At 44.8% G+C, this 11,042-nt stretch overlaps 1 protein-coding gene across 1 annotated transcript in view; it reads right to left on the bottom strand.

Moving 5' to 3' along the window:
* LOC102379727 (inositol 1,4,5-trisphosphate receptor type 2) overlaps nt 1-11,042 on the bottom strand; it is a gene marked incomplete at its 3' end in the record, with an annotated part of 187,819 nt that overhangs the window by 131,772 nt on the left and 45,005 nt on the right. The gene's annotated exons all lie outside the window — the stretch shown is intronic.

The following is an 11,042-nucleotide window of genomic DNA, read 5'->3' as shown; positions in this document are numbered from 1 at the left end:
GGGGGGGGGGAATGTCTCAGATTCTCACAGCCAAGCTCCTGACTGCAGATGCAAAGTCCTCCCAAGTCAATGGAAAGACTCCAGTCAACCTCAGTGGACTATAAACTACAGCCTTGAAGAGTCATTTTGGGCAGTTAGTATTGCACCATACACAGAAGAAGGAAAAGACAGGCAGTGCTACATTTGCCATACCATGCTGACTTGGGCCCCTGTGCTGCAAGCTATTGTCATATTGAATGTAATATTTGAATGTTTGTAATAGTTGCCCATTAGCCAGTTTAGGAAGAAGACAAGATTTATCTTCTTATCTAGGCCATTGTTTTGGTCTACGTGCGGAAGGTCCTGACCTTGCTCAAAGTCTTAACTCTTGAATTTTATCTTTAGAGGCCTTTACTGAACCCAGCAGAAATCTGTTAAGAAAGAGCCGAGCCCAAATTTGGGAGTAGTGACAGGTTTGGGTAGGAGGGGCCCAAGACGGCAACTCACTCAATAAAAACTGTAACCTACTGTCCCAATTTGGAGGTAACCTCACTTGCAGAACAACGAAGGAAGAATCGCAAGTGTAGGCCGGATCAGACCGATCACCTGAACCACCCTCTCCGTGAACACGAATCTCTTAGTTCACGCTGAACCCGCAGAGCACCCGAAAGGGACTGAAGGAAGGGAACTTAGTCCTATCAGTATTGAGGCCAGCCCATTGAACCGTATTGCTGAGGCGAGCCCATTGAACCATACTACTGAGGCCAACCCATTAAATTGTACTACTGAGGAATGAAACCATATCTAGGTGTTTGGCTTCTCGGAATTCTAGAATTGTAAGTATATTATGAAAAATAATAGTATTGATTCAAATTTAACTTTTAGTTGTAATTGTAGTTGTTTTTGTAATACTAATTCTTATAGCATTGTTTGGGAAGGAAGTACATTCGGAGCATTGTTTCTGATATATGTAGTTATTGTGTTCTTAATGTTTGTGGTATTTCTTAAAGCTAAGCAGTGTTATATGCGTAGCAAAGAATTTTAAAATAAAATTGTGTTGTATGAATTAAGTGTGTAATCATTGTGAAATTGTGCAATCAACTAACTACTCCCCCAGCCAGTGCATCAAACGAATCAGTAAGTTGTGTGGGAACTCCTCTATTCCATAACCCACTAGAGACAGCTATTCCATGCATGCAGATCCCTGCACCTAAATGACCCCCACTTTAAAATAATCAATTGAAGCTCCTTGATGCTCCAGGTGAACCAGTTTACAGTAGCATTTCCCAAATTCTGGAGCACACCCCCTTGGGGGGGCATGAAGTGTTCCTAGAAGTGTCCCCCTCCTCAGTCACCACCACTGCTTTTCCCTGTCACTCTTCTCCATGCCTCTGACTGCTGCCAGCAATGGGAAATCAGTGGTGGAGCAAGCTGCAGTAGCAGCTGAATTAAGGGAGTGTGGGAAGGCCCAACTTTACTACAGCAGGCTGTAAACCCACAAGGTTTAGGAAACACTGGCTTATATAACTGGACCATATGATCTGTGGTGATTTGCTGTTCCTCAGTACCTGTTCCTAAACCTCAGGGTGAAAGCAAGAATGAAGCTTTATTCTCTTCTTGGAAGAAAAAGAGTAGAGGATGAAACACCCTTTACAAGTATAAATAACCGCACAGGTGTTACTATTTCAAGCTTATATGATAGTATTAAAGCTTGTAGATTCTGCAGGTCACATTTACTTGGAGGTAAAATGGCAGCGTTCACTTGAGCAGGTCTGGTATTTCAAAGGTTAAAAGCAGCAGGAAGACACGTATGTTTAATGAAATGCTGATGATACCTGATGTACAGAAGTACCCTATAAAAGATACTACAGCATCTGTCAAACATTAACTGGATTGGTTTAAATGCTAAATATTAAAGCACCCAAATATATTGCCTTATACATATATTATGGTGGAAAAAATTAGGAAGATCTGTGAAAAGAAGCTGAGCAATTCTGTCACAAAAAAGAAACAAAATAACATTTATCTTTATTCATCAAGAAACACTGTTCATCATATGCATAAGTAATCTGAATCTAAATTAAAGCCTCAGATTTACAGGCTAACTTTAAAGAGGGTATAACTCTTTGCATTTAATCAAGTGGTCTGAGATCTTCAGATAAATGCCACTATAGAAACATAGGCAGACAAGGTTCCTTGGGTGAATTTGATATCTTTTATTAGACCAACCCAAATGGTTGGAGAATGGTTATTAAGCAAGCTTTTGGGTTCAAAAACCCTTCGTCAGGCTAAGGAAGCTTCAGCAGTTGGTGTGTGCTCTTCCTGGATGGAAACATGAATGAACTGAATGTCACAATACCTCTGTGAAAGAACCAACTGCTCCTATCTCCTCTCTACTGATTGCTCAGATCTTAAATGAATTGCCCAAGGTCCCAAAGCTCCTTAGTGAAAGAGCCAAAATTAGAATGCAGGGATTATGCCTCTCAATCAACTGTCCTAGCCATTAGACAGCATCCCTTCTCAAGGTAGTGCTCTTAAGAGCAGCAGTCAAATGCCACCTGTTCTACATACAAGAGGGACAGGCAATAATCTGAGCTGTTAAAGTGATTGATAATAGACTACAACCCAAGGCTGCAGTGGCAAAGTTGTCCTAGGTGCATGTAGCCTACTACTGGACCTGATTTAATAGCACACTAGCATGCAAGACTCCCACTAAATTAAAGGACTGTGGGATCAGGATTGTTACCCTGCTATACTCTCCTAATTTTTCAGTCTTAACACTTCAGTTTTCTACTTCACAACTTCCCTTTTACCTGTAAATAGGCATATATAATATAAAGTTCTAAATCTTTGGTCACAGATAACAATTCTCAAATTTTAATATGGATTCATATAGTTAATAAAAAAGATTAAGTGGTGCTTATAATGTGTTACAACTTAAATAAACAAGATTAAAAAAGACCATAAACTACAGCTACCAGAAAGCCCATTAAGTGTGGCACCACACTTCCTAAATATAAATTTAATTTTCCTTCAGGAAGTATATTGTAAATAATGTGTCTATTTAAAACAATTATACGGGAGTATATGCTGCCATACTGTCACAAGTTAATAGTAGCCCTTGTGAGCTCTTTAGTGGAAATGCATCAGAAGAAATAATGTATGGGTCAGTCAAATTAAAGGCCAGTTTCTGCATGCATTCAATTTGGTAGAATCAGGATAGTACACATGAATTTGCTACATTAACAAGCTCCTAGATTTAGGAAAGAGGAGCAGAACAATCTGCTCAAATGTATTTTGTTTCCAAAAGCAAGAATTAAAAACAGCACTAATAAGCATGGAATTAGTAGCTAAGGATCCCTAAACAATTCTGACAGTAATTTCAGGAGCGGGTATGGAGATGTGCTAGGGAGAAGTGAAGAAATACTTATGAGAACAGAAAGGGAACAGCAAATAGATTTAGCAGCACAGAGGACCATGTTTTACCAAGGGTCAGTGATTCATCAGGGATTAATATAAATAGGACTGAAAGTAGGGACTGGAGTTTAAGAAAAGTCGATCATGCAAAATGCTCATTTAAAGAGCAAGGAATTGCTAGGACTGCAAAACCACAGGGGCAGCTGTCTGAAGAAGTAAAACCCTGCTCCCCAATCCCTTGAGTCATTGAACAGAGTCCCTAAACCTGAACTGCAGAAAGATCCCTGGAATTTGTAAGCAAAAGTTAAAGGCCTACCACCACAAAGCAGCTTCTGCTCTAGCATGGGACCATCACCAGACTCCCATTAACTAACTTACAAGGGGCAGAATGTTTACAATATTTTAGTATAGAAACATGTTGTTATTCTGCTCTTTGAAACTGTAGGATCCAGTATTCAAATCAACCACTAATCTATCATTTTTGTAGATGAAGAAAGTGAAGAACAGGAGGCAAGGAAAGAAAGCCATATTACTCAATTTAACACATCGGAAAGCATGCTCCAAAGAAATTAAGCGTATGTGTAGACAAAACGGGGGCCCTAAATTGAAACAGTGGGTTTTAAAAAACACTGCTTCAATTTAGGGCTGATTAAACCCCCGTGTTGCGCACACACCCCGCTAATTACTTGCCTCTCTGGCAGGGAGGGGAAGGCGAGCTGATGGCGGGCAGAGTGGTCCCTGAGCTGTGGAGGGACCGGTGCTTCCCTCTGCAACAGCAGTGACCCCCGGCTTGGGCAGTCCCAGGGGACACCGCAGCTGCAGAGGGAAGCACCATGCCCCCACACAGCTCATGCAGGCAGGCAGGCTCCAGGGGGGCTAAAAAAAAAGATCAGGCTCACCGCTTTTCTTGGGCAGAGCTGCTTTCCTGGGCTTCTGTCAGGCTGCCTGCAGGGCTTCTTGCAGAGCCGTGGAGCTGCATGGAGCCTGACGCTTCGCTCTGTGGCTATAGGGGCAGCAAACTAAAACTCCTCAAAGGAGCTGTAGTTTGCTGCACTCCGAGTCATTTAAGGCGCATTAGGCCACCAAATTTCCTACAGCAGCTGAAATAAATGCGCAATACACCGACAAGACGTGCGAACATCAACACCATTAAAGCAGTGCAAAAGCATTTAGCCTGCTTTAAAGTGTCATGCACATGCCTCTCATTTTGTCTATACTTGGCCTAAGTGGCCAGTGGTGAGTCTGCAGCAGAGCCAGGGATTAAATCCAGATATCCTGAATCCCAGTCCAGTGCTTCAGCCTCTAACACCTAGGGCTAGACACAGAAATTACACAAACTACTACAAGCAACTGGAAACCCAGTTCAAATCTGTAACACAACAGAAGTTCAGTGCACATAAACCACTTTCAAAATGGCCAGAACCAGTTTAAGATAAACCTGGTTGGATGTAGTATCAGACTTAACTGAATTAGGTTAAATCTATTTATTGAACTTCTGTCCCAGATCGCCTCCAGTTTCAAGTTAACTCACAGTACCCCAGCATCCCAGAATGCTTTGCATCTCCCCTGCAATGCCCCCCACCCCCTCCTCACAGGGTAGGCAGGCTAGCCTTGGCCCAAGCTTTCTGCTCCAGTCAAGCAGGGAGGCATGCTCTCCTCCCCAGCTTCTGGCCTGGGCCACTGCAGGCATGTGGCTGCATTTCCAGAATCAAAAGTAAATAAATGTCTGTTCACTTGCTTATTGGTTCAATCTACACAATTTAAACTAACCTGAAAAGATTGAATCAATTCAGCTTTGAGTTTAAGTTAACTTGCAAGGATTGAATCAATTCAGCCTCAAGCTTTTTGGATATCTGACCTTAGCCTAGCTCTCAAACAAAACAACTTTCAAAAGAAAGCACAAAACTACGATTAAGCTTCATTTTATATATATATGGAAACTTTTCTACACTTTAGCTCTCTAGGATTTTCAGATATCCATTTAAAGTGTTCAGTTATCATTTCCTTATTACAAATGCTTATTACAGAAGCACTGACCACAGCTCCATAGTCAAAGCTGAGTTTCTTTTTGCACTTAGAAGAGGGACCCAGTTTCTTTGTTTTGTAGGAAAAACAGTGCATACTCTCCAAACTTACTCTCTTTTAAATATGGAATGAATTATATTCCAACCCTACATTTATAAATTAAGAGACAAAAAGCATGTGTTGGTTTGTTACTAAAGCCTGTTAGGAGGGTGCATTTGGTTTTTAAACAATGAGTTGCATGACTTATGCAATTTGCAGAATAATTCATTCAAAATGCGTAACACCAGGAACAGGCCTAATTGTGAGGCCGTCTAAGTGAACAAAAGTTGCAGGTGTTCAACACCTTTGGAGATTCAGGTTCCAAGATTCTTATCTGCTTTTGAAAACCATAATCTGATTTTTTTAAAACTGTCTGTAGTTGTTTTTTTCTTTAAACAAGCCAAGTATTGCAAATCGAGGTGTGATGGGCTAGCTGACAGTGACTTAGCCCAGGGGTTTTGAAAGAGCAAAAGATGATTGGAGGACTTGGGATTCCCTTTCCTCACCAATCCAGGCCCAGAGACTCACCCTCCGTGTCCCCTGATTGGCCCCTTGAGTCCCCTGGAGGGGGATAAAAGGGGCAGTGTGGCTGACTCAAGGGAGACCAGCGAGGAACCACAAGGAAGGAGATTCAAAGAGCTGGCAAAGAGCTGAGCCAGCAGGGTGGGAGCAGTTACCGCAGAAGAGCCTGAAGGTGTGGGACCTGCAGGCAGCAGGTGGACCCTCAGCAGTGCGGTGTGTGGCCGGCAGGAGAGGCTCCCCACTGGGCTCCAGGTCTGCAGCCAGTCCCTATGAAAGGCTGTAGCCAGCAGGAGAGGCTCCCCAGCTCTAGCAAGGATCTGAGCAGAGACCTGAAAGGTTCCCAGCTCTGCTTCCAGCTCCTCCAATAAGAAGCCAGGAAGCTTGACATGAGGCTGGGGCTCCTGGAAGGTCAAGACCCCTAGCAGCTTAGCACAGTACCAACACTGGTGGCTGAGTGGTAGAGCTTCTGCCTACCTTGTGGGAGATCTGAGCTCAAGTCCCAGCTATAGTGACTGGGGGTGAGTGAGTTAACAGGGAGAAATTCTTCTTGCAGTGGAAAGGGGCCATTGTGTTCTCCCCCTCCAGGTACCTAGGCCCTATATTTCCTTGTCAGTTGGCATTTTGTGCTTTTTTTTTTTTATATTTCGCCAACCAGTATGGTTTGTTCTGCTGTTTTGTGTTTTATATTTTGTTAACCCTGTCTTTTGCAATGAGTGTAAGTGTCTAAACTTTGTTGAATCCTGTCCCCTTGGGGCATTGTAGTGTCCCCTATACCCCCTGGTTTATGCCTATGTTCCCAGTACTGTTCTTTCATTAAAAGGTATATGGCTAAGTCCCCACTGGTGGTCTGGCTCTGCTCTATAAGGGAAGGAGAGTCTCTACACCTCCCACAGCACTTGTGCACCTGCTTTGATCCCTTCAATTGGAGAGGGGTACCTCTTGGAGTACTGCCCAGGTTACACAGGGTTTTAATATCTTGACATGGAGAGGACTAGGTTGCTACATTATACAGTATAATGAGTTAGCTAGTTAAAATAAAGATCTAAATCAAAAGTGTCAAACATATGGCCCCCAGGTCAGGTACAGCGCATGGTGTCCTATGATCTGGCCCATGGGTCTTGGATTGACACCCTACACAGCACATGCTGTATATGGAGTCAGTCTGACACGCAAGCCCTGTACACAATGCAGGGGCTAGGGACAGAAATTACACAAAGTATAAGTAATCAAAAAACAGTTCAAATCTGTAACACAACATAAGTTCAGTGCATATAAACCACATTCAAATGGCCAAAAACGGTTTAAGATGAACCTGGATGGATGTAGTATCAAACTTAACTGATTTAGGTTAAATCAGTTTATTGAACTTCCATCCCAGATCTCCTCCAGATTCAAGTTAACTTGTGGTCCCCCAGCATCCCAGAATACTTTGTACCTCCCTTGCAAACCGCCCCCCCCACCCCAAAGCAGGTGGGTTAGCCTTGGCCCAAGCTATCTGCTCCAGCCAAGCAAGGGGACATGCTCTAGTGTCCCCAGGCTTCTGGCCTGGGCCACTGCAGGCATGTGGCTGTATTCTGTATTTCCAGAATCAAAAATGACCGTCTGCTCACTTGCTTATTGGTTTAATCTACACAGCTTAAACTAACCTGCAAAGATCTGTACTTAGCCAGGGTGTTAGTTTGGAACATGAGTGCATGTAGCACATAAACCAGGCCAGCCCTGAATTCTGGAGTTGGTCTGGATCAGCTCACCACCTCCAGCCTGAACCCCAAGCCAGCCCCACATCACATGTAGCATACGCAACTCATCCAGCCCTGTTCTGGGGCTTGCTCTGAAGGCACCACAAGGGACCAACACAGGATGCATGTGGCACCCTGCCAGACTGGCCCTGCACTTTGGCCCTGGTGCGTGGTTCTGTCTGGCCCACAGACTGGCCCAGTGTCCCTGATCTGGGTTTGGCACCCCTGATCCAAAGTATAAAGGAACTATTTTATCCATTACATGGAAGTTTTGGAAAGTTTTAAATAGTTTAATAGCTAAAGACAACAGTGCATTGTACTGCATATTCTGATACATACGCAGTAGGTACAACATGATTGCCTTTTAGTTCTGCACACATTGGCTTCATCTGAAAGACAAAGGAAACTTCTGCACATTTCTGGTATGATTTTTTGTGTGTAAGCTCTTTGGGAGCATAATAAGAGTCTTTGTTCTATGTACAATGCCTATGAATAAATGCTGCACACTTTTTTTTTTCTTTTTTTTTTTTTTACTTGTAATCATTAAGTTGTACAGTAATTCAGCATAGCTTAAGGTATATCTATCACCAGTGCTAGGGAAGTCAAGATAATAAGAACCATGCTGGACCTTCCTCATAACCCCTCCATAACGGACTCAGATTGTGAAAGCAACGGTATTCAGAAGATGTCTAATTCAGTCCAACCAGCACTGTACTGAATGGAATACTTCCTGCAAGCTTCAACAGAAGCACGAAGGTTCCTTTAATATACTGAGCCTCTCAAATCAGTAGTTATCTATTGTATTACTGTAGACAATGCTATTATGTAGAATACCATACTTAAAGATGGAAACCATTTAAAATAAAGATGTACAGGCCTCAGAAATACAGGATGCTTCCCACCATCCAAAAGCAAAAGTCTCAAAGAGTTCTTCTCAACCTTCTTCCTGTGCTTAAGAAAAAGAGTTAATTTCTAATCTCTCAGAAAACTATCACACTAAATCAATGGAGTTACCTGTCTAGCCTAACAGCATGTCTTGATGGTACCAGAGGCTTCCGTGCATGATGCAAGAAGCCTGCACAAAGAAATTACAGAATAACCAGACTGCAGGGAAAGTTCCTTCATAATCCCAAGTGAGTGATTGGTTTATGCTCTAAAAAACACCCTTCTGTACATTTGTTTAAATTCTGTCTAAGATAACTCTAGATGTCTTAATTCTCCATCTATGGTCATTTTGAATCTTACCAAACTCTTGGCTACTTGGGACAAAGTATTCCCTAACTGTCCATTGTGTGAAAAGACATTTCCTTTTATCAGTTCTAAATTTGCCACCTTTCAAATTCATGGAATACCTTGTACTAATTTAATATCATTCCTTATTCTATACACGTCTATTATTTCCACTTGTATTCATTAGAGGTGCATTCATTTTGGCTGATGTGGCCGATAATGCCACCTGTAAATGTCCCATGCACGCGCGCAGCTGCAGCACAGCACTCAGGCAGCCAGGACCACAGCCGAAGAAGCGTGGAGAGCAGCCAAGTCCGGCTAGTAAGTTTGTTGGGGGGGGGGGGACACAGATCAAATGCAGGGGAGGGAGTGGGGCACATAGCTGGGGTGGGGCACAGGACAGAGTCACAATCAGCTCATCTACAGGGTGTGAGGGGGGCAGCTCCTGCCACTGCACGCACCCCGGGAGGGCATGGGAGGCATGTGCCCCCAGATCTGTGTACAGGGTGAGGGCAGACTACTGCTGCAGCCTGACTCTTCCCAGCAGGGATTGGGCTGGGCTGGGCCGGGCTGCGTTCAGGGCAGGCAGCAGTGGCACTAGGACTGAGTTGGAGGGGCTACAGTGAATTTTGGGGTGGCTGCAGGCCCCCCCCCATAGCACCCTCCCAGTGCCACTGCCGCCCACCCCAAGCACAGCCTGGCCCAGCCCAACCCTTGCCAGGAAGATCCCAGAGCCGCCCCGCCCCAGCTTGCAGCAGCAGCCTGCCCTCACTCTGTGCACAGATCCAGGGTCACACCCCGCATGCCTTCCTAGGGTGTGTGCAGTAGAGGGAGCTGCCGCCCTCCCCCTCCTCCCCCGCACCTCCCAGATAAGCTGCCGCCCACCCCAAGCACAGCCTGGCCCAGCCCAACCCTTGCCAGGAAGATCCCAGAGCCGCCCCGCCCCAGCTTGCAGCAGCAGCCTGCCCTCACTCTGTGCACAGATCCAGGGTCACACCCCGCATGCCTTCCTAGGGTGTGTGCAGTAGAGGGAGCTGCCGCCCTCCCCCTCCTCCCCCGCACCTCCCAGATAAGCTGCTTGCGACTTGGTCTCGCACCCCACCCCAGAACGCATTGCCAGCCCCTGCCCCAGCCCCACTCCCTCCCTCACTATGGGGACCTTGATCTGCACCCCCATGCTCCCTCCCTCCCCCCAAAACAGACTTACCAGCCATACGCCACTCTCCATGCAGCCCAGCTGTATACTGGAATCGGATTAGTATTAGCTGATATGGCTCGTTAAAAAATGGCCATCGGTATTGGCCCAAAAATTCTCTATCGGTACACCCTTAGTATTCATCTCTTGTCTAGAGTGAAGGGTCTCCAACTTCTCTCTCATGAATAGGACGGTACCTAAAAGCTCTCCCTCCCCTAGGATTCTGACAGAAGCCTGGGGGTGAAATTCCCTTCAGCACTTCCTGCTGGTGAGCTGCTGTATTGGGAAAAGAGGGTCTGGTACCAGGATATATCATAGGGAAGTTTTGTTTTACAGGGGCAGATGTTGAAGTAGGATCTGAGATGTGTGTGTATGTATAAAGGAATCCCAAAGTAAACATATATGTATAGGGAACAGCAGGTGTGTAGAAGTGCACTTGCAAGGGACAGGAATGAGTGGTGAGGAGTAGCACTGGGTTACATTAAGGACATAAAAGGCTAATGAGGTTGAGAGGAAGGTTGACCATGGTAAACATTATATATGCTAAGGAAGCAGCATAAACTAGGCAATCCTGAAGCATCCTACAAATACCCATAGGGCCACCAGTGTCCAGGTTACTTAGGCACAGCCTTTATGGAAATATGACAGAGAACATAAGGAATGTATGTGTCATAACCCAATGATTTTTAGTGCCTCGGCACATTGGAATTTTCCCGCCACATGGAGCTTTCTTTGCATGGTGGATTTCTCAGCTGCAGAGAGAAATCCCCGCTGCAAAAGAGTTCCCGCCCCACACATGCAAATTCGTACCCCATTATTGGCTGATTCTAAATTAGTCCTACGTGGCGGCTAGCAATTGGCTCGCTAGCCGTACAAAAGGGTAGAGCAGGTTTCGC

The sequence above is a fragment of the Alligator sinensis genome, unplaced genomic scaffold (assembly GCF_000455745.1).
Source record: "Alligator sinensis unplaced genomic scaffold, ASM45574v1 scaffold696_2, whole genome shotgun sequence".
In the NCBI taxonomy this organism is placed as follows: Eukaryota; Metazoa; Chordata; order Crocodylia; family Alligatoridae; genus Alligator; species Alligator sinensis.
The sequence above is the reverse complement of the archived record's forward strand: the minus strand, read 5'-3'. Positions and strand labels throughout refer to the sequence as shown.